At 42.5% G+C, this 26,322-nt stretch overlaps 2 protein-coding genes across 2 annotated transcripts in view; both read left to right on the top strand.

Annotated features, from left to right (window-relative positions):
* LOC126559409 (iron-sulfur cluster assembly 1 homolog, mitochondrial) overlaps window positions 1-26,322 on the top strand; it is a 347,746-nt gene that overhangs the window by 142,628 nt on the left and 178,796 nt on the right. The gene's annotated exons all lie outside the window — the stretch shown is intronic.
* The window catches only part of LOC126557500 (uncharacterized), a 71,313-nt gene that overhangs the window by 25,275 nt on the left and 19,716 nt on the right, over window positions 1-26,322 (top strand). The gene's annotated exons all lie outside the window — the stretch shown is intronic.

Here is a 26,322-nt window from a genome sequence, read left to right as displayed (position 1 = left end):
GAGGGAGGGATATTTAAATGGAAAAAGTAGGCGCTCGCATTTTCCTTTTGCTAGACAAGTGAAAAATCATACGCACTTGCACACACACATACATTGCGCGTGCGGTAAGTTGAGCGCACTTAAGTATGCAAAAACGTATGCAAATTGATGCTATTTGCAGAATCTGCCACAATTATGCTTTGTATGTTAATTCTGGCCGAATTAGGAGTCCATTGGCATTGCGGCAGCATAAAATGTAATATTGTATAATAGTTTTTCGAAAAAAATATTGCAATAATCGAACTAGTAGGCTACGGACGAGTGTATCTAAACACCAACTTAAGCCACCTCTGACACGGGGTGAAGCATAGCCACCAAAGGTGACAAAACTATGATTTGCGGATAAGCTTTTCTTCTACGCATAATACTTTAAACCACCAGATCGTCGTGTAAGCATACACACACATTAACGACCCGCCTGAGCCACGAAATCAACGCACATACACATACATCCACACTAATGAGCGATCGCGAAAATTGGTCTGAAAGGGCAAAAACATTCCCATATCTAGCTCACTGCTTCGGCTAATGCTCCTTTTCTTCCCAAGTGAAGAACGTCAAACGTTTAACGTGAAAGTTGTTGCTTTTTTCTAAGCACAACGTGTGGAAGAATGTTGCTACTTTGAGTAACAATCAATGAAAAAAGTTTTTGCAACAATAAACTCCAACGAAACCAACTCGCAGGATAACGTAATCGATGTACGCTCGATGATGATGATGATGGTGATGATGATGATGGTGGAGTGTGCATTTGGTGCGTTTATAACCTTTGCGCGAAGGGCTTACTCGCAATCAATCGGAAGCACAACAATAACAATAACAGCATGAATTAGCACAAAAAGCACCATAAACAAAAAAAAGCTTTCCCCTCGCGATCATTTCTCCAGCCAGCATAAACAACAAAAAATCAAAACCCCCGAAAGGAACAGTACACAAGGATAGCACAAACTTCACACTGCGACTGTCTGTTGCTTCTCACCGTGTTTAATGCTGTCACTTCGCTGCTGCTGCTGCCTTTTCTCACTGCTCACACACACAGCCGCCAGTGTCACGACGGACGAGCGGGCAGCTCACACACGAATCTCGATCGTCTCAACGATTCTGTGCGTACCATTTAGGAGGCGTAGGAAGGTGGGTCGGACGGTATGATGGCGGAGATAAAAACATAAAACGCGATTCGCACATACAATGCCACACAAACACACGCGCGCGCATATCACCGCGTGCGCTCACACTAGCGGTTTGCTACGGACTGAGAATTAAACCTGCTCTTCTATCCGGGCAGCCTGTTTTGTGTGTGCCCCCGTTGCAGCACAACCCACAGCAACAGTTAACTCTCTTTTCTCTTTCTCTGTCTCTCTCTCTCTGCTTCTTTGCCAGCAGAAATCGCACGCACACACATGAGTGCGCGATTCCGCAAAAAAGCCACCGCGCCGAGAGAAGTCGCGCACGATTGAAGCTTAAAATGTCAAATATCTACCCTTATGCCTTTTCTTTCACACGTTTTTCCTGCTTACAAACACACACGCACGGGCACTTTTCACAGCACAGCAAATCTGTCAATGCGACTTTATGACCCTGCCTGCTCGCTTCGGTATACGGGCGCAGCTTGCTTATGCGCGTGTGGCGTTTTTCGTTCGCTCGTACTCTCCCGCGATCTCACGCACACTACGCCGGACGCGCCCAGATTCGTAGAAAATACAGCTTTTTCCCATCTGTTGTTCTTGATAAATTCTTCTTCTCTATCGCTTCGCTCTCGTCGTACACGGAGCATAAAAAGATTGCACGCACACCAACCAAACACGTTACACAGCCGGTGCCTGTGAATTTTCTTCGCCTCTCGTGTACGTATGCTGCGCGAATTTACCTTTGTTCTGATCTTCTACTTTTACCAAACCACACACACACACACACTTGGTGCTGTGTATAAATTTTCTTGCATTTTGTTCTCCCTTACTCTCTCTCTCTCTTGCTGTTAAGTCTCTCTGGCTCTCTGTAATGCCGCACCCGTGTTGTCCCGATTATTCGTGGTACGACGACTCTACGGCGGCGCTTTTCCAAGCAAGTTTTTCACCGCAGTTCCATCACGTCGCCGAATTTTCCTTCTTTCGCGATACTGCCGATCGCACAACACCAGCAAAGCGATCACAATTCCACCTACACGCACACAACCAACGCACGCATTTGACGGAGGCGGCAGCTCTCTCGTTGAGCTGTGCGCTGAAAGTGCGCTTATCAACACCGAATTCTCGGTGCTTCGAACCTTACAAAGTGTTGCTATAATGCTGCTGGGTTCCGGATATGTTCGCATGCTTCTACGTACGCCCTGCGGTACCTTAAACACACACACACACACCGATGTGTTGCGCATGGTTTATGTTTTTTTGTAACTTTAAATCTGCTCGCTCTCGGATGCGCTTGTCTGATGTGTGTGCGCTCATCGCTCAGTGGAATGGCGTCTCGCGCATTTATGCTGCCGCCTGGTGCTTTCAACTTTACTATGTGTGCACGAAAGGGGCTAAAAGCAGCATAACGTATTTGCTTACTGTCGCGGGACATTGCTCTCTAAACTACACAAAAGGGGTAAAGGAAATTTGCAATACATTTATTGCATGCTCCAGAGCATAAAGTAAAAGAGATATTGTAAGAACTTATCTGCAGAAATTCGAACTAATCGCCATATAAACTTACTTACACCCTTCTTCTTTCGATTTCACGATCGCGCACAAATACTCGACACACTCACTCACACCAGCTTCAAAACAGGGGGTGCGAAAAAGCACATCAAGAGAGGGTTCGCGTTAAATTACAGACGGTAGCCTATGGTGAGAAAGCTTGGAAAATAAGCTGCCATCTGTTTTGCAAAGTAAATTTGCCAAAAAGAGGCTTTAGGGGGCAAAAAAAATGGGATAGCATTATTCTTCTTGGCTTAACACACCGGTCATCGAATGGTGTACTAGACTTGCTGATAACCACACAGTTGGATAGTTAGTCTTCACTACGAGGGAACGATCCCGATGGGGTTTGAACTCTGGTCCTGCCGTGTGAAAATCGGCGCAGCTGTCACCTCGACCTCCGGAACCGCTCGGCGATGGGGAGAGAAGTGTTTAAAATCGCTTTTTACATCAAAGTCAGCATATTCAATAGGCTAATCTATACCAGTTTTATTTCCACATAAAACAACGACTCCGATTCGAGCGGAAGTCGCAATTTCCCTTACAACCCCTAAAACTAACACGATCGGAATGGATCCAATTTAGTGCCAAAATAGCTGCCCTCATCAAGAGAGTTCTTTAACGGAAGGAATAAACATTGGGAAAGTAGCAGCAGCGGGGGAAAAATTTCGACATGTTTCCTTCGGCCCCAAAAAACTTGCTCTACTGTGTGATGTTGCGTCCACTTTGTCCACTGTCAGCAAAATAACACGACATCAAGGAGACCGGTGGGGTAAAAAGAAGACAATGATCCAACGATCCATGTTTGCTTAGCATCGAGAAAAAGGCAAACCTCAACAATCGTTCCACTAGGAACCTTAATCGTCCCTGCAACCGGAAGTTGCCAAAGCTTCCGGAAGGCATCACGGTTGTGTGGTTCCTCTTTGCTTGCGAGGACTGTGTTTTTCGCTTAACCAAACTGACCATCGGTTGATACTAATATGTTGAAAATCCCGTTGAAACTCTTCAACAACAACAACCCAGATTTCCTGTCGAAGTGTTCTCGGTTAGCTTCCTGCTTCTTCTCCTTCGCCGGTAGGTCTAATCATGCTGAAACACGCTGCATAGACACGAATGATGGCTCTCTGCTGCTTGCTAGCTGAGCAGCCAATGTCGGTAAATATTAGTCTGTTTGCGTTGGGATTTTTGAGATTTTGCTCCATCCCAAGTTCCCTCAGTCTGCAAGCATCGAAAGTGGAGAGTGAAAACAATGTTTTAAAATTTGCCTCATAGTTGAGGCCGTCATACACTCATTCTTGATACGAAGACATTGAAAAGTGCAATTGCTGGCCAAGTTCCGGGACGCACTGCTAGCAACAGAATAGAATATCTGGGATTCCAAGGATTCTATGAGCGCTAGACGAGATTGCTCACTTCAAGGAAAAACTCGTGGCGGTAAAACAAATTCTACAAACGCTGGGAAAATTATTTGCGGACATCTATCCATCCACCAAACGACCAGCAAAGCTTATGAGGAAAAAAAAAGGATGAAAAACTGGTGTACAGTGCTCTCGTACGTTTTGTAATTTTGTTTGCCTTAACCAGCCATTACATACCGAGGGTAGTGTTTTTTTGTTGCTCGTGCCAGTCGTGTCTGAAATTTGAATTTCATTGCTTACAAATTAACCAAACGCCGCGTCGGTTAATGAGCGTACGTCCGAAAGAATTCGTGTCCACCGTTTGGCTCGGTTTTGGTCTAAAGGGTAAACATTTCAAATAAAACACACCAACCAGAGCTAGAGCATCTGTGTGTGTGTGTGGGTGGGTGCGTGCGTATGTTGCCACCAGAAAAGGCACTGACTCTTGGAATGGCTGCCATTTTCTACCCCGTGGAAACACCACCACAACATCATTATGGCAGAATTGTTCACTTAAAAGATGGCTTCTTTAGCGAAAAAGTACGCCCATGGTTTTGGACAAATTTTGTTTTAGCCCTTTTTGCCATCAGGACACAATACGGCAGCTTCACGGTTCTTGCAAAACTTTATAGAAATAAGAGCTATGTTAGTGAACGGTGAGCAAATATGTTTAAATGGCTTCTCCCTTTAATCCAAACGTAAAATCAAGCTTGCTGGCATTATTTTCCCTCACACACTCCTTCACAGTATTCGAAAAGTTTTGCGGACGAGTTTTCCTTGTTGTCCCAAAGCTTGACTTTCCCGAGACAGGGTAGAAAAGTCCTTATTTGCTTTAAAAAAGGGATTGCACAGTATGTGGTTTTCACACTCCGGTCTGCATTGAGCAAAAAAAAAAGAAGGATCAATGACGCTTCGAAAGGATAACTTCATCCTATCCACAGTCGAAATGACTACATTTCTCCAGACTCTCCCGCATGTGCAAGCGCCAACTGCAGATGGAATCAATTAAGATAACAGAAACGATGTTTGAAACGATTTTGCAATAAAGATCGCATTGCTGAGATACAGAGCCACCAACCAACCAAAGGCTATGGTCCCTTTCTTTTTATTGATGTTCCATTTCTTTTTTTCGAGGGACCTATAAGCACCAAAACAGATGTCCCCGAAAAAGTTTCACCATCGCATGACGAGTTGTTTCGTTTTATTTTCTTTTACCAGCAAAAAAAGGGAAAGCTTTTTTAATATTTTTTACTACCCAGGCGAGAGAAGAAATCGATTCGGCAATATGTGTGAGGCTCAAACGCAAAAAAAAAAATGGGAGAAACCATTTTGTGGTAACAACAGATTGTGACACCCTCACCATGGTTGGCCCATACATGGCAAGATAAATTACACAGAACAACAGTTGCACTTGCGCCCGAGACTAGGCAATGTTTTGTCACTCTAGGCTGATGGGGTGAGTCAGTCTCCCCCAGCGTGTCTATCCACACGATTATTGTCGGCGGATGTAGTTACGGCGCGTGTTGGGGAGGATTTTGGTATGAATTGGATTGGATTGTAGCAATTCCTGCGGGATCAAATTCCCACCAAATGAAGATGAATTGTGGTGATGAATGGTGATTTATCAAATTTGTTGAGAAACTGATTTCTTAACCAAAGCAATCGAGCACAATAATTCAATAAGACTAGGTGAGCTTTCATAAAAGCACACAATTTTGCCCAAGGACCCACATATGGATCTCCGTTTGAAGTTTTTCCCTTAAACATTTAAAATACTTAATGTTTTTTATTAATAATAACGATTACATGTAAATATATACAATTAACATGTGAGTTATTATTGCATCTAATCATACATTGTAATGAATTATAAATTAAACGTCCTTTAGCAACAAACGCTACCAACAAACTTCCCTAACCCCGGAAGGCATCACTTTATTAAAACCACACACTTCAAAGAACGATGGGCGAACTTGATTAAGTTTCGCAGGTTGCCAACCAAACTGACACCCACCACCCATCATCAAGAATAACGCTTCCCCAAAATGAATACCCCTTTTTCCGACTGGCACCGTTGGTACATAATCGCTTCCAACAATCGCTCCAGGATATGCACACAACGCACCGCGTATTTCTTCCGAGCCTTCGGACACCAACGTTCCCCGTCTACGACCATGATTGCAATAGGAAAAGGGGTGAAAAATGGTCTCTCTCTCGTTCTAGCCGTCCTCTATGACGACGGATTCATCTCGACGGGTGGAGAACGAATTCATCGTACCCAAGGTTCGTACGAACACTTTTCGCTAGAGACATGCGCACCCGTCCTCACTGCCCGGGGTTCGTGTTTTCGGTCGCATCGCAACCTCCTAACCTACGGCACAACGCACCAGCCGGGCAGGAAATCAAGCGGTGAAAGGGGAGTCCTCCAGACGCGCAACACGCACATATTTGCAGGTTGCTCTCAACCAGCCAGCCAGCCAGCCGTTCGAGAGGGTCAAGGTCGGGGACACAGGCACGATTCGCATCCATGGTATTGTGTGTTGTGCCGGGCCGTCGGGTCCCCGGGGGGAGGTGGGCGGTTATTGTCCTTTCGATTTCATCTGCACGATAGTACGATCAAGAATTCAACCCTTTTATCATACCATGGGGATGGGATGTGTTTGTGTGCCGTTCTTTTCAGGCGTGAATTTCCATGCCACAAAATGACTTTCACTGCGCGTGGCGCACCATTGCAGGTCGTTTGGTATAAAATATTTGTAAAAGCTGACCAATGGAAATTGTTCACAAGTGTGTGCATGTGTGTGATGATGATGGAAAGGATGAAACAAAAAATCTTCATCGATTTACTTTCTTGATAGGATATTAGCTTGCCGAATTGTTGGCAGGATGCAGGGTTTTTATTCATCGAATATTCAGGCAAGTTTAGAGAATGTAGAAAGGACAATAATTATAAACAGCAGTAAGGCATTAAAGAATCACAAAGAAGAAAGGGAAAATTATGTTTATAATATTAAACTAGACTGAGAATTTCTTTGAAGTCGTCCAAAACTTCATCTACCTCGGGTCAAGCTGCCGTCGGATCAAGGGGCCTCTTAGCCGCGTTCGAGAAGAAGATGCTCAGAAGGATCGTTGGCCCTGTATGTGTGGAAGGACAATGTGTGTGGAAGGAGCCACAACAACGACGAGCTTTAGGACGACCTCACCGTCGTACAGCGAATTATGCTCGCAAGGCTCCGGTGGGCTCCAGATTCTGCTGGGGCAGGGCAAGACCGCAAAGCGGTTGTAGCGCCTGATAAATAAATAAGAGAACTTCTTCTTATCTTTAAGACCTGTACGTTATGCCGGCCATCTGTTGGCTTACGAGAATTATTGATAGTAAACGTAGAGGTTTAGTCTTCAATGCGAGTGAACGGTTCGAATGGAAATTGATCCTCTTGCCTGCCGTGCGAAGAGATTATTCTTTCAAATGAGACATAAATTGTTGGTTATTTTCATTTTTGAATAAAGTGCACTCTCTTCCTTGATAAATCATTACGAAAAATATTAACACATATCACCAAGATTTTAAAGAAGTTTTACAATACTCTTCTGGTTTGACTTGGTATATAGTAATTTGAACAGGTTCAGTTGATCTGTAAAGTTTTTCTAAAGTCATAAAGTTTTTCTTCTTCTTCTTCTTGGATTAACGACCTTCTAGGTGACACCGGCCATCTAATGGCTTATTAGATTTGCCGATACCACGTAGTTGGATAGTCAGTCCTCACTGAGTTGAATAAATAATTCATCGTAAAATGATACAAAAAATTTATTTATTTGATAAAATTTTATAACCGAGTATGCCCGGGATAAGGCAAAGAATAAGGAGGAAATGCCTTATCAATATAATTTTTTTTTTTTTCAACACAAGTGGTGTTGACAATACGGCACTGGACCGTCATATTCAATTGTAAATAAAAAAAGTAAATAAATTGATAAAATTTTATTTATTTGATAAAACCCTGCAATTTATCGTTTGCAGTATATACAAGTGTGCTTGCTTTACGCCGTTTAAATGAGGCATAAAATAAGAACGAGAGGACGATGCTACAGCACACGATTGTACAAAAAAAAAAAAAAAAAAGACTGACGCCACGCACAACCAAACGAATCGAAATGGCAAAAGTAAGAGTTCGATTTATGACTTTTCTCCTGTGAGAAGCTTTCGTATGAAAGTGAAACTCAATCGAAACCGAACGTTTACAAGTTGAAGCTGAAGTTGTTTCCAGTGAAAGAAGTGCGCATGGTTTGTTATTTGATTGCGATTGGTTTTTCCCTTGCATTACAGTATTTCCAGCACACGCTGAATAAAGCATGTAGGGAACACTTTTTATTTTAATTTACGACAGCTCATTCCAACCATTTTTACTGTTTGGTTTTCCATAGAAACCTTTCCTTGATACTAGAATGTATTTTTTTGCGGGTAAAAATGTTTGCATACATTCATGGAAAAGTTACATTTTTCCTCTTTCAAACAATAAGGCCTCCATCAGATGGTGCACTTCCAAAGTTGTAATTTATAAAACAAAAATATCGCCAACCAATGGAAGTTCCTGTCATTTTTTTTTTCATCCAATCCCAAAGGGACATTCACACCCTTTTTCTCAACCCTATCCATACCAGACAATAGAAAAGAGTGGAGAGAAATTAGTTTTACGATTATTACCAACCGCACCGAGAGAAACTTTTCATTCGCAAAAATGAATCCAAATGCGGAGAACCCAAAAGGAGGGAAAATTTTCGGGGCAAAGCAACAAATTCATGGTCAAATTTTTGTGCTCCTTTAAATGGTTTGCAGCAGTGAAACCGTACAAGGGAAAGTGTCGTTCGTGCTTTCATCTTCCTGTGCGATGGGGACAATCGCGTCGCGTCTGGAGTGAGTAGTGATTTATGAACGTCACACTCCACCGAAAAGAAGAGTCCTCAACGGACAACCTGTTATGGTTCTAGCCGGTTCGATTCTCTTGATAGTTTTGGTCTAAAGCTGACGCTCTGTTGCATCCGTTCGTGTCGCTTTGGGTCAGAAAGGACCGAAATCATCGGTCGGGAGCAGGATTCTAGTTCTAAATTATACAACCCCCAAAAACGTTTTAATCCCACTACAAACCCCTCTTGTGGGTAACAAACGAATTCAAATTTCTACCGAGTGCAAACCTAACCTAACACAGCACTTCCATCCTTCGAAAGGGAGATGTCTTTTAACATGAAAATTCACACCATTTGCTGCTGGATAGACAACGAGCTCTAGGCGTGCAGAACAATCGCCATTGCTCATAAATAAGCATCCTTCTAGTTCGCCGGGTTCTTTCTCCAAACAAAACCAAACAACGGAAAAGCCCTCATTTGTGAGCATTTTGGTTGGATTAGATCTAGAATTTCTTTCCTTTTCTCGATAAAACACAAGGAATGAGGCTAGAGTCTTTGCCTAAGGGTTAGCCCAACCAACCAACAACCACTCGAGAATTCAATCAATAGTGAGCGCTAAACCATAACTGCTTTCCGGTTCATGGTGGGTTCCCTACACAATTTCAGGGAGTACGGAGAAGTCTTTATCGGGTCATTACCATTAACGACGGAATTGGGTACTAGAGAACCCCTTTTTCTGCACCCATCACCGCCAACACCACACGACGCAACCAGCGTAATGTATGTAATGTGATTTTACTTAGCACTATAGCTCCAGAAACTCTTCCCATTATGGCGGGAGCTTATGTGAGAGGGAATGAAATTACCCACGCGGGGCGTCGAGCGAATGTTTGCATTTGCCGGCACGCAAAACGATGCTACTCCGGTCGGGCATTGCGAATCCTTTTCGCAAAAAGCTTTATCATGGAAATTTAGCAACATTAATGCTGCTGCGAGGAAAACCGTGAAAAGGGGTTTCTTTCGCTGCCGTCGCTTCGGGCAATGAAGAGCATCCCTAACTGGAACATTGTACCTACCCCGGTACCTACTCGCTATCCTTCTCTCACTCGACCTTGAACGACCACCAATCAGGCGCACCGGAAACGGAACCGACAGTGCGACAGTTTCGTCGGTAAAGCACGGAAACGATCGATCCTCCAACTCGACACACAAGCAGCTGCGCAACACGCTGCTCCGTCACATCGTCTTCCGGTGAAGGTGAAAAGGATTAAAAGGACGATGATGATGTGTAGGCGATACACCTTCCTTCCCGCCCAAGTGCAAAGGTCGTCTCCGATGCTGTCGGAGATAAAATGTATTTTACGCCTTTCTAACGGGCAGGGAGGAACCGGAAGGAGCAAGCAGAAGGGCTCACACGAATGCTGCTTCTGTGGTTGGGAATGCTTCGTGATTATATGTGCGGTGTTGGTTTACGATCGACCGAAAGGTAGGGGATGTGTTTCATTTGGTGCCGTGAAATGAAGGTCTATCTACAACGACTATCTGCAGCCTGTTTCGGTGTCAGTGCGTATGGAATCTTTTCGGCAAATTGATGGTTGATACATAATAAAAATTGAACTTTTCTCACAGGCTTTATTTTTCAAGCAATTTTTTTTTCAATTCGATATCCAGAATTAGGTTCAAATCCGAACATATCCAATCAGTAATTCTTAGAAAACTTTTGAAACTTTAGAAAACGTAGAAAGAAGATAAACATTTAAAATTACGCTTCATTACAGGTAATGTAAACCACTTTTTGACTAAAAGAATGTCTATTCCAGGCCCAAAAAGAGCTGTATGAATTCACATCCGGCGGACACTCCCTCCTCTGCGATAGCGGCCTCCTTCCTATGGAACATATCATCACCGATTAGTGGAAGCTGCAGCTCGGATCCTCGAATCGGAAAGGACTCAACGTAACTGAACTCATCACCAGAGCAAAAGCAGAACTACAGACACTCACCAACCAACAACTACCACCGATCATCCAATCCACCCGCCGGGGAATTCCGTACCTGCCATAAACTGGGAACTTAAAAGCTCTCTCCGGGGAACCGCAAAAAACTGCCACATCGCCAATAGTACCTTTTCTCAATTAATTCAGACTAAATACAAACCTTTTCATCATATCTTTACAGACGGCTCCGTTCATCTGAACTCAGCCGGCTGTGGGATCCAATCCACCACGGACAACTGCGCCATCAAACTTCCTAATCACACATCCATCTTTTCCGCCGAAGCGATAGCAATTCAACTAGCCGCCGACGAAGGACTACAGACTGACCGACCGAACGTCATCTTCAGTGACAGTGCCAGTGTTCTAGCTCTAGCTCCTAGACTCCATACCTGCATCTCCGACAATCGTTTTCTGTTGGATTCCGGGTCATTCCGGAATCAAAGGAAACGAGAAAGCCGACCAACTTGCCAACAATGGTCGGCTCCGTTCTTACGAACCATGAAACACCTTTTAACGCCGTGATGTCATCCGCTACACCAACACCATCATCTCCCAACACTGGAACTCCACATGGCACAACGTAGAACTCAGCAACAAACTCTGTCCTATCAAGCACAACACCTCTTCAAGGGAAGATATCGAATCCAGCCACATCCAACGAGTCCTTTCCCGCCTTCGTAAAGGTCATACTCGCCTTACGCATTCCTACCTCCTAGTAAAATCCAGTCCTCCACTCTGCAGCTTCTGTGGTGTTGACATCACCGTCCGCCACATCCTCACCGATTGCCATGGATACACGACACACCGAGCCAGCTGCCAACTAGAAACTGATTTAACGACAATCCTATCACCCGACAAACTCCAGCGGAACCGCCTCATTAGATTTTTACGCATCAGTAATTTATACAAAGAAATTTAAGCAATAGTTTAAACTTATCCGATACCATATGCCATAATCGCAAAAGTTTTCCATAATATTTAAGCCACATATACGATAGTTTTGTATTAGATTAAACCATCTTTTAGACACAGTAGAGAGTCGAATGTAGTCTCTAATATTCAAAGCCTCTATAAATAAACGAAAAAAAAAAATCACGTCCGGACTGTCCTTCTCATACTCAGACTGGACTATCCAGGCATATAGTCAGACGACAACGGTCCTCACACGATAGGAACAGGTGGTTAAAATCGAATCCGGACCGTTCGCGCGTAGTGAGGATTTTGTCTAGTAAGCCATTCGATGACTGGAGTGATCTAGAATTAGTCTAGAGATCGTTAAGCCAAAAAGGAGGACAAAGACATAGAGACACCGAGAATTTTAACGGGTGATAGTTAGGCTAACATAATTGTAGAGACACAATTCAGGTAGGGGACAGATGATACGCCTTTTCAACTTAATTAAAAGACTGTTATCTGCATGTTACGTCATGAGAATGACACCGAACAACTGACAGCACGAATAGTATTTTTGACCACAGCATAAATCGATATCTTTAATTTTGGAAAATTCTGAGCAGCATCTATCTAATATAGTGAAAAAGTTTCTTCAAAAAGCTTATAGATGATCGTAAAGCTTTGTATAAATTTTCAATTTCTCATCATTAAAATAAATATCTCCACGTAGCTGTAGTGAGCAAGGGTAAAGATTAAACAGAAACGCGACAATGTTGAAACACCAAACCCTGCCACCCGTAACCGCTCAACAACAAAAATCAACCATCTGCTCTTATCATCACCTTCTTCCTCCCCATATCCATCAACTTCACGCATCTCCGCTCCAGAGCGTCACCATAGACTGTCTTGTCAAATCTTGCACGCATACACTTTACCATACGCTTTTTTGTTTTCGATTAGTGCGTACAACAGTGAAGTCTGGGGCCGGGGTGTTACGCAAATTTATGATACTCCCTTCTTTTCCCACACGCAAATCACACGCAAAGAAGTAAACCTTTCAACGACACCATTCGACACGCGCTGTCTGTGGAGAAAAAAAAGGTCGTGCGAAAAAAAAAGAGGCACGCGAAAAAGAAAACGAAGCTCAAAATTCGAATAAATTGAAATAGATTGTTAAATAAATAAAATCAACAACATCGTGATCGTGAATAACTGCTGCCAATAGCGCGTTGGAATCGGGGTGGAATAGTAATAAGGAAAACGAGCCGAACGAGGTACGCTGGGGCTTTTGCTCTGTCATCCACCGTGAAGAAGATGGTAAATTCTTCTCACGAAATTTACATCTCTAACAAACATCCAGCATCATTTTACAAGGAGCGAACGTTTCCCAGCGACAAAAAAAGTGATCAAGGACAGAGCGAGATAAACAACGATAAGTCAAACGTTGGGGATACTTTATCTGTTCCGTTTCGTTGACTTTTCCGGTGCGATGTGTCCTAGGTCCGAGACGCCAATGCAAAAAGTGAACAATGAACTTAAAAAGAAAGGAAAAAATGCAGGAAAAAACACATTCCAACCAATGCAAAAGGATGCCATTATCTCAAGACTTGTCGGCGGAAGAAATTGAGCAAAGGAAAACATAGTCGATTTAAAGCCAGAAAACCAACTTACCCTCACTGCCGATCCTTCTCCCATAGAGTGTGCAGTCCTTGCCAATGCCGATATTAGATGTATGTGAGTGGGTGCTTTTTCTTCCTTTTCTAAAAAAAAGCCATTGCCAAGCATCCACACACCACCATTCGCCGAGAGTAAATGTTTCGAATGCCATTAAATTGATTGATTTCCATCGTTTTCCTTCGATCGAGGCCGGTGGATTGTTCTACCAGGAAAGTTTTTCACCCGCTACTTTTTTCTTGGTTCCGCTCGAGAGTTTTTTTCACACTCAATCGAAGGGGAGGCAGCTCCACACCAGCCAAAATGTGCTCGATAAGCCCATAATTCGATTCGCGGTGGTGGATTTTTAATGTCCGACCGACTCATACTGCTGCTTCAAGCGAACAAAAAGAGCAGGGCTGGCGGTGCTTTACAGCTACCAGTTGGGGCTTGGGCAAATATTTGATAACATTTTTCAATTTGTTAACTCAACAGGTACTACCGTCGGCGAAGGATGCTCTCCCACCAGAACAGAACTGACGCCCCAGAAAAAAAAACTCCTCCCAAGAAACCGGGGAAGCTGGCACATTAGCATTGGGCGTCGGGTGTACGCTCACCAAGGATAAGATGATTTGGGACAATACACACCCGCCCCCGCTCACTCCTGCCTGCAGGAACTGGAAAGTTTTTAATAAAGATGGAAAATAAACAGGTAATTCATGGTCGATTTAGCGAAACACTCCACGATCTTTGCTTTCCCGGTTTTTTTTAAGGTTTTCTTCACGCAAAACGGCAACAAAAGACAAAAAAAGATGGACCCTGTCGGAAGCAAAGTTATACCCCGTGGTTGGAAATATGCAAAGAAGGAGAGAAAGTTGATGACCGTCATCAACAGCACCGCACAATATGGAGGGTGTTGTCCTATGACAGAGAAAGGAAATGTTTCACGATGCTCGCAAGCATGGTGCGATTGAAATATGGTAATTAAATAGCGAAAACATCTATAGAATTTTCCACAAAAATGGACATCGATGTTTAAAGAAATATTAAATGCAAAAGTGCAGAAAATATTATTAATATTATCAATTAATATTATCATTTTTAATGAAGCTTTTAGTAAAATCAGTTAACCTTAATATTTGCACTATTGCGCAACAATCGCTTAGCGGTGTTAGCCTGTCTCCACTCCACACATCGTGTCCACTATCTACGTGGATAACCTAAAGAGACTTTAAGGTTTGGGTCGTCCTGTACCATACCTGACGAGCTCAATTTGCTACTCCTTCATTTTAAGTTTGAACTCTTCAATTTCCAACCCGAGGTTTTTTAATCCCCGAACCAGGTCTTTGTAAACAGAAGTATTCTCAAATACACTTAATTGGCGTTGTCTGGCATCTTTCTGACAGTTGTCTGACGATTTTTAAGATAAAATTCCTGCTTAATTTCCTGAAATTAAAAATGTTTTGGGTAGCGAAGTTAAATCCAATAAAAAAATAAATTCAGACAAATATTAAAGTCACTGCATAATCTACCATCACACTATATAAACGCGAACCACTGCAGAAAAGTCCATGGAAAATTCCATCATGAAACAAAGAAGAAAAATTGTGCATGATTCCACCTTCACGAAGACCGGATTTCCAAACTCGGCAAACGAAGATTAAGCAGCCACCCATAGTTAAAAGTGTAAACAAAACGCTTCTACCCGGCCACTGGCATCTGGGGGCCCCATCGTGTCTGCGCGCAACCGAACAAATGCCGCAGAAGAAGCTGAAGGTCGTCCTTGCACAGGCTCGAAACGTGCCTTCAGCGTTACGCCAAAGCTAAGCTAGACAAACAACTGCTTCCTTCACGTACACCGCGCGAAAATGTCCTGCAAACGACTAAAAGACGCTCACTTTCGTTCGATCCTTACCCTCCCCATATCATCATCATCGGCCTTTGTAGACTTTGCAGGACGTGTGCCTTTGGCAGCACAGTTTTTTTTCCTTTTTTGTTTTATTTTCCACAGCCGATCGTCTAGTTTTCGTGGGTGAGATCTCCAGCTTTCCAGCTTTTCCCACTGATCCGACGTTTTGAAGAATCGAGAGCAGCAACAAAACGGAACCCGGTCGAGCTCGCAACGGAAAAGTAATCCTTTTTAACGCACTCGCTTTCACCGCCCAATCGCTGATGGGGAAAAGGGGGGTTTTCCTTTCACTGGAAGACGGGTTCGTTTACATTTTTTGTCCCAAAGACGTAGTTGAATTAATCCTTCATGTATTTGAGAAGGTTCATTCCAAAGAGCGTACGAAACATCAGACGAAAAATTCATTTCTGAAAGCATTTTGCTCTCCCCAAAAAATCCTTTTCCCAGCCATCGCCCATTGTGGTATCAATCATTTTAAATTAATATTCCTTCTCGAAAAAACATTACGATGTAATCCTGTCTGTGCCAATTCTTCCCCATTCTTATTGATGATGGGGCGTTCGTCTGCACAGCAGACGAACCTCTTCTGTTTTAAGCTAAATTGGTGCCCCTTGTAATACCCGGCTTTGCTTGTTTGTTCAGCCTGGCGGCTTGGGAAACCTGGCAAGGAAAGGATCATTGGTTTTCTATTTTCAATACTTTTCCCACCGTTCTCAGCAACCTCTCCTCGCCTCACGGAAGAACAGAAGAAAAGCATTAATCATCTTTGAGAACTGATTGACGTTGGGCAGGTGAATTTACAGAAAATAGAAAAGAGGGCCTCTGGACTGGAGCCATCTTCCAAGCACGAAAAAAACGAGCTTGTTGAGCATGGAAGAAGTGATTGTGCATCGAATGTTCAGGGAAAAAACGGCACTAAAAGCACGTTCCGCACGGAAGATGGAAAATCATGACGGCCACGACGTTTACAGAATCGGGAGCTTTTCCTACCGAAACGATACGTCGTTTCACTGCATAATCAACGACCCTCGGTTTTTTTCCTTTTCATCATCCCTGAACACAGGTACCCGGTGTGGAGTTGTGTTTCGGTGATTGGGATGATTAATGATTGGTGAAATATGAAATATTGGATGTGCTTAAATTGTTAAACTGATAACGAAACGAAAGCGCAGACAAGCAGATGAGGCTTTGTTTGCTGCTCGGCGATCGGTGTGATGTGATGAACCGTAACCTTGCCTCAGGATGATCTAGGATTTATGTTAAGGATAGGTTATTTTTTATGATTTGATTTTTCTAAAATTAGGTTTTCAAGAACGAAAGTTAGAATAAATTTAAAAGTTTTTATCTAGAGGCAAAAACGTTTCTTTATTCCACCGAATGTTTAACACATAAATTTCACCAAGCTTCATTCGACATCCGTTAATTGAAAGTGAATTATCTAGCCCACCACAAAACCAACGCCAGATTTTCCGTTTGCCAAAACCAAATGCCAAATCCCCCAATTCGAATAGCAACGTGCAACATAATCCACCATCGAGAAGTTGTTTAAAAACTCATTTCGCTCGTGAGCACATCGTTCTCGCTTCTCCGATTCAATTCGATGTGCGTGCTAGAACTTGTCTTGTGCAAAACGACCAACCTTCCCGTTGTTGAGTAAATTCTTCGCCTCATTTACGGACAGGATTCGCGTGCGTGGAACACCACCAGCCGGAGAAAACACATCTCCAACAGGTGTCGATAATTTAAAATTTATGTACTATCATCGGTTACCACTTAATCCCCGGGATGGTTTAATGCTACAACTCCCGGTTTTTGCCAACGATCTGTCGGTGGAGCACGGAAGGAAGCAGCAGGAAACATCTTCATCGATCGTTCTTCCTGTGGCAAATGGTGTATAGGAAAGAGATGTTTCGTCTGGATTCGGGTTTTCACCCAGGGAAAGAAATTTTAGGGAAGCATCGAGCAGCAGACGAACTTGAAGTACAAGTTGGACTTGAATACTGATCCACATCGATGAAGGAAAAATTGAATTACAATGGAATGTATTGGGCTTAGTCAAGTCTTTCGGATCTTGTAGTTATAACTAAAAATTTATTTCGATATTTGATTGGAAATAATGAAGCAAACAGGGCTTCGATCCAAAAAATGGAATTGTAAAATCGCTTATGGTTATGTTTCAAATGGATGATGGCATTTTTGAAATCATACTGCGTTTGGAATGAACTAGATATTGGAATATTAGAAGCTTCTTGTGGACCTTAGCAATCAAATAGTGAAAACTTGCATTCAGTTAAAGGATATTTGGCACTAAGCTTAGGAATTTTGCACTCTGCTCTGCTGTTAAAACCCACAATAAGCTAGGCCAATAAGATAGGCCACAATAAGGTTGCAATATTCCACTATCCATTCGAAAAATTCCAATATCAAGTCATATCCAGTTCTTCTTCTGATAACTGTTAGCTTCCCTCATTTGCAAAACATAATGGAGACGCCAAATGGAATCAAAAGAGGCGAATTTCGCTTAACCCTTTCATATTCATAACGTTTCAGTTTTGAATATTTACCAGCATGTAATGCTTCGTCTGTCAACCTTGCTTTTCGCCTCCCTCTTAAATGAGTTCCGCTTTTTTTCGACTTAATAAACTGCACTCCAAACGACAGCAATGGGAGGCAAACATATGAGGGTTGTAATAAACCTCAATGCTCATTTTTTGTTACCAACCGCCCAAAAATTTTAAACAAAAGCAACATTTTAATTACGTTTGTCTGCTGCCATTGAAGTAAAAGTCATACAAAACCTCACAGTTTAAAAAAATTCAAACACACACACACACCTCAACCAAGAAGGGGTGGAAAAATGTTTTCCACCCAAAACATGGTTGACATGGTAAAAAAAAAATGTGCACCGTTTGGGGCAAGCAAGTGTGGGAAGTAACGTCGCCTGGCGAAAACTGTACGTTGTGTATGCACACAGTGAAAGAACTTCCTTCCACTTTCTACCGGCCTTTTTTTTTGCTGCTGCCTCTTCTTGCTCGCTCGGCTGACTCAAGATATCGATTTTGGACCATGTTTCACATTGCGCCTCGAAATGAACAAATTAACAGACGGTTTTTGGGGGCAGATTTTTCCTCTCGGAAGTCGTTTCTTTTGATGAAGTCCTCCGGCTTCGGTCGGGCAGATGAGCCAAAGGAGGAACACGTATTTACATTACTAATTGGTGGTAAACATAGTCGCTCGGTAAATCTGATTACTTATGCCAATAGTGAGGCAACCTTTTCTCAATCAAGGATTTTGTTTTTGTTAAGGGAAAATAACATGGATGTATACTTTGAGAGTTAGAAGGACTAAGTTTACTGCCCAAATGCTTAAAAAGTATATGAGCCAGCTTTAGCATTCGGAAACCAAGCCTCCACAAGTTGGTAAAAGCTTTCACGTAACTCCGCACACCTCGAAAGCTTCATCGTTCGTCATCATCATTATCATGTTCCTTCATCGCCAATGCGATATGATAGCCACCAAACCCTGCTCTACCGTAGTGTTCGTACGTGCCTTAAAACCCACCAAAGTCAAGTATCGAAACCAACTACGCCACCCATCATAGCCTTGAATCGTGCCAGCACTGAAATGGTTTATCAAAGCGGGGCGAAATAGAGGTTGAAAAAAAAAAACAACAACAGCCTCACACTTATGTGCCGAAGCCCCGGTGAGTCGCGGACGGCACATACAGCTGGGAGAAATAAATAAGCTGTCGAAGAAAACGGCGCAGTGTACTTGCTTGTAGTTACTTTTTTAGTATCCCCTAACATACACACACTAAGCCACGCGGAATCGCTTCGCTCTGTGCTTGATGTGACGTTCAGAGAAATCTATGCAACCGGCATGTCAGATGTGCGTGTTGTGTGATCGTGTATGTGTGTGTATGGGTGGGTAAGTTTTATGCAAGCGTGGAGCATAACATTGACGCAAGTAAATAAACGAAAAATGTACAAATGTATGTAACGTCAAACTACTGAATCCGTTTCATTCGACCTAGTAAGAGTTTTTTTTTATTTACCAACGAATAGTTTGGTAAACTCACTTTGGTAATCGATTTATAATACGGGGTTTCGATCTATATAATGGAACTTTGCACTCAGTGGAATTTTTTCCTAATGGATAGTGAATTATAGCAAGCATCTTGTGGAACTTTGCAATCATATAGTGGACTTTTCTATGTGAAACGGCTGTTGAATGTGGCAATTTGCTGTGGTGTTTGTGCCGAGCTTTTGAATATCCACCGTTAGGCCTGTGTCACAGCTGCTGCATCCTTCCGATTTTTTCGTATAGTTCTGTCCAAATTTTATATGGGATTTCACAGAAAAAGGAATTTATAATTTGATTTTATCGGAAGGTCGAACCAAAATATTTTGCTTAGAAAAACATGCAAAAAAAAAAAATCAGGACGATGGAGCTGTGCCACAAGTCTTTAACCGGTAAAATGAAAAATGTCATCGAATTAATGACATATGAACGACTCTAACGCAAACATTTGTTGTTTACCTGTTCTTATTAAAGCATTTTTAAACATGAGATGATTGTAAAATTTAACAGCCGAGATGGGAATTTACTAGCTTGCAATATTCTACAATTTATATGCAGCATTCCCCTTATTGCTTCTACTAGTCCATTATATGGATCGAAATCCCACAAGAAATATATACATGGTTATGATGCTGGTTAGTATACCAAAAGGTAGTAGTATTTAATGAATAAAAATAACAAAATCACTTACCAAAAATTGAGCTTCTTCGTACAACGGACTAAACTATGTAACTTTGTGAGTAATCCTTGTTTGGGGCTGGTATCGCCCAAATATGGTCATATTATACTGCAAAATCGCCACCACTGTAGAGAGCTTTTTGAAGCCACCATTGGAAAGCTCCACCCCACTCCAGTTTATCCGTTGCTATAGAATTGACGCTAATTTTAAAGTTTTCATCTGTCATTCATTCTGTCAAACTCATCAACACTCTTTTGTTTTGATTGAATTCTTCCCGTTTTTTTATATAAAAGTTTTACAAAACAAAAACACTTATACTTTTTGCTCTATTCACTGAATGTCTTTATTCTTCCTCTTATTTAAATCGACGACTTTGCTGTAAAATCCTGTTAAATGAAAACAAAAATGATGTTTTATGTACGGCCACTTTTAGTAGTAGATATGGGGGGTATTCTTTTTTCAGCTTCACCACTACGCGCTTGCAAAAACACTTGACCCGGCACAATAACAAAAAAAATCATGGGACTCCCCACACCGTGCGATATTATGTACAAATCGGTGTGCTGCCCCGTATATACTACACGTTTCTCTATTCTCCATCTCTATCCGACTGCCGTGAGCGCAACCCCGTTTTCACTTCATCTCGCACTTTCTCTTTCACGTGGCCACTCTCGGCCACACGATGAACCAGACGCTGGTTGGCAACAAAAATTCACCACAGAACTAAATTAAATTTGCACGCTAAAAAACTTCAATTCGAGAAAAACAATACTAAAATCACTCTTAGTAATCACTCACGTCGCCGCACGTATACTACCACGACACAGCACCGTACGCGTACTAAAATGTGTGCGCAAAAGCGAGACGGAGCCACGGCACGATACAATCGACGGGCGAAAAAGCTGTCACACGCGGGAACAGGAAACGGAACCCGAACTGTCGAGTACGGGCGAAAAAAAAAAAACAAAACCCTCGGAGCGAAAACACGACCACCACGCGCGAGCAATGCCGAAACGTACCCGAAACCGTGGGGAAATGGAGCCAATTTTCCCCTAACACTACAGGACGACCGCGCGAAAATGCTCGATTCGACGAACTACCGGACAAGGGCAGGACTCGTTCGGGTTGTAGTATGTTTTGATTGGCTTCGGACGCTGCACACAACTTGCGCGTTGATTTCCTTTATGCAGTTGGGAGCGTTTTTCGATCTTCTGACTGTGGAAGAAAAATCGAGGCTTCACGGACGATTGCGATCGGTTCAGTTTGATGCAGCTGGTTAAGCTTACTTTCGCTCGTGAAGTCGGTAGGCAGCCGAGATTCTTCCCCATACAAGCGCCCACCCCAACAAAAACAACAATACGGTGCACTCCACTGTGACATAGCGCGATCGCGCACTGCTACAAAGCCTCCACAAAGTAAATCCGTGGGCTCGCTCGCTTCCCTGTGTGTATTTGTACATTTGGCTGCAAAAACAATCAAAGCAAACCGCGAAAGAGTGAATCTCTCCTTTTTCACATCCCACTAACCAAACCCTCACCCTCTTCCCCCCCCCTTCGCCTAAATAACAATTCACGCACGCACGCACCAACAATCTCCGCCATATCCACCCTTCCAAACCGTAAGGGCTGGCTTTCTAAAGACCGTGACCGGTTTCACCAGGAATGGCGATATCGGTGGCTTCAGAACACGCACTACATACCTCCTTCACTCTATGCTCACACACACACACACGCGTATACACAGTCACGCGGTTACACACGGGGCAACACCGGCTCAACGTAGGTGACAGCAGTCGCGTACATATCCCATTTGGACGTAGTCGTCTATACACTGGTTGCTTTGCCAGCGTGCGTGCTCACCGAGAGATTGGTGCTGCTTCCCCAAAACACTGTGCTGTGCGTGATGGACGATGGCGAGCCACCTCTTGATGCAGCAAAACACACACTCCACACTCCGTTTTGGCAGGCGCGTTTCCGAGAGCGCGTCAACACTACGCCAAAGCTGTTTTCCGAGTAATCGTTCGTTGTGTATTGTGTTGACGGTGCGTGTGCAGTCTCTCGCACGTCCGCCAACATATGATGGCTCTCCCGGTGCAATTTTCTCGCTCGCCTGCTCGCTCTCGCACTCTCTCAGCGAACTGTCGATGACACACACACAACCGCACACCCTCGGGAACGCGGACGCGCGGATACATTTTTCGCTCGCGCTCAACAACAGCATCAGGAAAATCCCGAGAGCAGCACACGCGCGCACACACACACACACAAGCATTTGCCATACGTACCACGACCGGTTGTTGCTTCCGTACGCACACAAGCAAGCATCAGATTCATGGAACGAAATTGTTTGCGTACCCTTTTTTACTCGCTCTCGTGCAATACAGCTTTAGCAAACAAATAACAAAAAGCCTGGAGCACCTCCCACCCCGCACAGCTCCTCTTCCTACCCTTTTTGGGCGCCCTTTCCCAAAATGGTTCCTTTCCACCCACCGGATCCGTCTCGATAACCCTGCGCCTGGTGGAAATCAAATGCTTCCCGCACACATACACACACACACACACGCGCGCCAAGCTTGCACCCCGGCGCCATTTCCATCCTGAACCTTTCGCAACAGTGGGCACCAAATCCTCGCACAAACCGGCACAACTACATATACCACAGCCAAACGGGCGTACATGCACACATGCACGGTGAGCTTCCCTTTGTGGGTGTATGTGTGCGGTGGCCCTTTTTACGGGTTCGGTTGTGGCACCGTACCAGCTGTCGAAGCCTGCAACCCCGTTCCAGACCCTCGCCCTCGCGTACGGATGGGAACGAAGCCGAAACGAGCAAATTTGCACCCGTAAAAACGATGTGTTTTGTCCTTTTTGCCGGCTTTCGATGCTTTTGGATACGGAATTCGGGGGAATCCTTTGCGATGCTTTGGAGCGGTGGTTCAACTTTTTTTTTTTTGGGGAACAATAATTTCAAGGGAAAATGGAAATGAAAAGTTCTGCAAAACTTTTTACATATACAAGGAAATAAAGTTAGATAAAAAATATATAAAAATAGATAGAACATTTTATTCCTTATGTAAAAAACTGTTCGTTTAATTGTGAATACTGATCTAGTCTTGCCTGGTTGCTTAAGTATTCTTCCTTCTTGTACATTATACAATTACAAAAATTGTCAAATATTTGTTTTTTTCAATAAACATGACGTAGTATCAGCCCTTTGAAGCCTTGTAAACGGCATACGAAAGACATTAGAAATTTACATTCAAATGACTTAGAGCTAACACCATCAAAGAGCAGAAACAATCGGCAAATCAAATTAAAGTGAGATGAAACAAAATGCCTGCGAGCTTATAAAACTTTATAGGAATTATTCCTTCCGTTCTAATATGTCGGTCATCGAATGAATTACAAGACTTGCTGATATCAAGTAGTTGGATAATCTGTCCTCATTACGGGGGAACAGTCCGAATGAGTTTTGAGTCCAATCCTAGCGTGTGAAGAACGGCCCCGTTGTTCACTTATCTATCAACAAATCTATCCTAACATTCTTAAGAATGTGTTGTGTTTGTTTAGCAATTATATGAGCGTAAATTTAGCCCCATAATGTTTTTTTTTTTTTAACATAACACTTTAGATCTTCCTTCTTGAATTAACAACCTTTGACTAGGACATTTATTTTTCATTTATTTTTTTTAGCCTTCTAAGCCAGCTGGGAGGAATCAGAGAGTACGGTCCTTATGGGATTTGAACCCCGGTCCTGCTGTGTAAAGACCGGCACCGTGATCGCCTATAGTTCGTAGTTAAACACGACTTGTCTAAAATTGTAGTAATGTAAAAGCAGCATCAAAAGTCACTTCGTTCCCTAAAATTCTTCCTAGTGACTATCGCGAGGTCTTGACCTGAAATTTGTTTATTTCCTTGGCTTGACCCGTAGTTAGATAGTCTGTCCTACGTACGTACGGTGACGGTCTGGATGGGATTTGATGCCCAGGTGAGCTGTGTGAATGACTGATGACACAACTTCTAGAACAATGGACCGTCGCTAAACTTCGTTTTTAGGATGTTCAAAATGCAGATAGAAGGACATATTAAGAATTAATAGAAATGATCAATTATTAAGTAACCATAATACAAAATATATAAACAGTAACACTAACCTTTATTCAGAGTAAAAAAAAGTTCTATAAATCTCGTTATTTGAATCGGAAATGAATCCATATCAGGTGTGTTGGTTCGAGAATTGAGGTCATTAGTGTGAGGTAGCCCTCCATATCATTTTACATGATTTATTTTTAAATAATTTTATAACTCTAAATGGAACACATTAGCAGACAGTTAGTTATAAAATATGTACTATTAATTAACTTGTCAATATCAACATAGAAAGCATGAACAAAAAGATAAAGGACAAATTTTGGTATTTGACGCCCAAAGCAAGTAACACGTAACCACGTAAAGCGATTCAGTAAACGATGCTTGCTTTATGCTCTTTTCTAGTACATAGCATCACTCTTTGCAATTATTTCTCGCTCTCGGCGTCCGCCCGGCACGATCTGGCTCGCGCTCCCCAGAGAGCATTCGAGGCTAGTGACTTTCGCTGACCTCTGCGCTACTGCGCCACAGACTTTCGAAATTATTTTTGCGTTGCAACGGCAGGGCACGAAATTTGGTTTCACCACCTTTCTGCAGCAATAAATAGCATCGTTTCATGTACTTCTGTTTCTGCCAGCATATATCGTTTAAAACAGAATAGGGCCACATAATATTGGAAGCGCATTAATAACCTGTTGTTGGAGTATGCTTTAGTAGCAGAACTGTTGTTGAACGGCATTTCAGCAAACGCGATAGAAAAACCTGTTTTTATGCTTTTTTGCTACACTCAAGCTTGTAACGCAGCGTTTGCTGGGCTATTGGTAGAAAGGCATAGAGGAAAATAATACGATAAATAAGACACCTACTCACGCCCTCACCAGTGGCATTTGCTAGTGAAAAAAAAAAAACGACGTTGGAACATTCTTCAGCTTAATGCTTCATCGTGAAACATTAAGCGATTAAGAGCACACAAAATTGTTCCAAAATATTGATTCCGAAATTACATATTTTGAAGGAACAATAATCACTTTTGCAACATAAATAACTACTAGTGGAAAGAGCTTGTTTAATACCAAAATCAAGAATAACTCAAATAAATTCGAATTCATACGACGAAATGCAGTCCATTATCAACCCATAGGATGATGATCCAACGGAGCTATTGCCGACCCGGAAACAACAGGATAAAGTTTTTAGCTGTAATCGGATTTCGACTAATTTCGGAAACAAAGCCGGCCTTAGGTGTCAATGTTTTACGGGAACTTTTGCTGCTGGCTGGCTGAGGAAAACTATAAATTAACTCACAACCAGAGCGGCGAGGCTCACCCTGATGAGAGATTATACACATGACACGACGATATCATGCGATGAGTCATTAGTTTGGTCCACTGCTTTTGTTCGAAAGTTTACATTTTAAATCGATAAAAACAGTTTTATTTTTTCGGTTTCTTTTGATTTTTCCTTTGATTTGATGCAGATAGCATTGTAAAATAAAACTAAATTTTGGTTTTTCACATGTTTTCCGTTTTCTAGTTCCTTTAAATGAAAGGTCGGATAAACCTAACCTTAAAAAATTAATTCAACTATTGATCAAGGAATAGCTCTATCACAAGCTTTCTGTATGGCGTAAAAGCTTACTATTGTCAAAAGAAATACTGTTGCTTAGTGAAGGTTTATTTGTGATTTAAATTCACATCAGGTATGTTATTGCCTTTATTAAGTTTTCCTGTTTTAATTTTTTAAATAAATCGCTATTATTGTTAACCAACCAGAAATTGTAGAATTGGTACCGTATTGAATATTTATTGTTGTATTTTAATCAATCTCCTCCTAATGTTTCTACTTTTAATGACCAGAACATGCAGCAGGATCGAGTGAGAGCAGAAGGGAGGGATTGGTTTAGTTTTCAACAATTATTTTTTTTTCCTCTCCAACTAACTACTATTACGAATAAAAGTGTGAGTGAATGTGTTCGATTAGGCTAAATCGAACCCAAAATTTTATTCATTC

This window comes from Anopheles maculipalpis, chromosome 2RL (genome assembly GCF_943734695.1).
Source record: "Anopheles maculipalpis chromosome 2RL, idAnoMacuDA_375_x, whole genome shotgun sequence".
Taxonomy (NCBI): Eukaryota; Metazoa; Arthropoda; class Insecta; order Diptera; family Culicidae; genus Anopheles; species Anopheles maculipalpis.
Note: the sequence above shows the minus strand (reverse complement) of the source record. Positions and strands in the feature narration are given on the sequence as shown.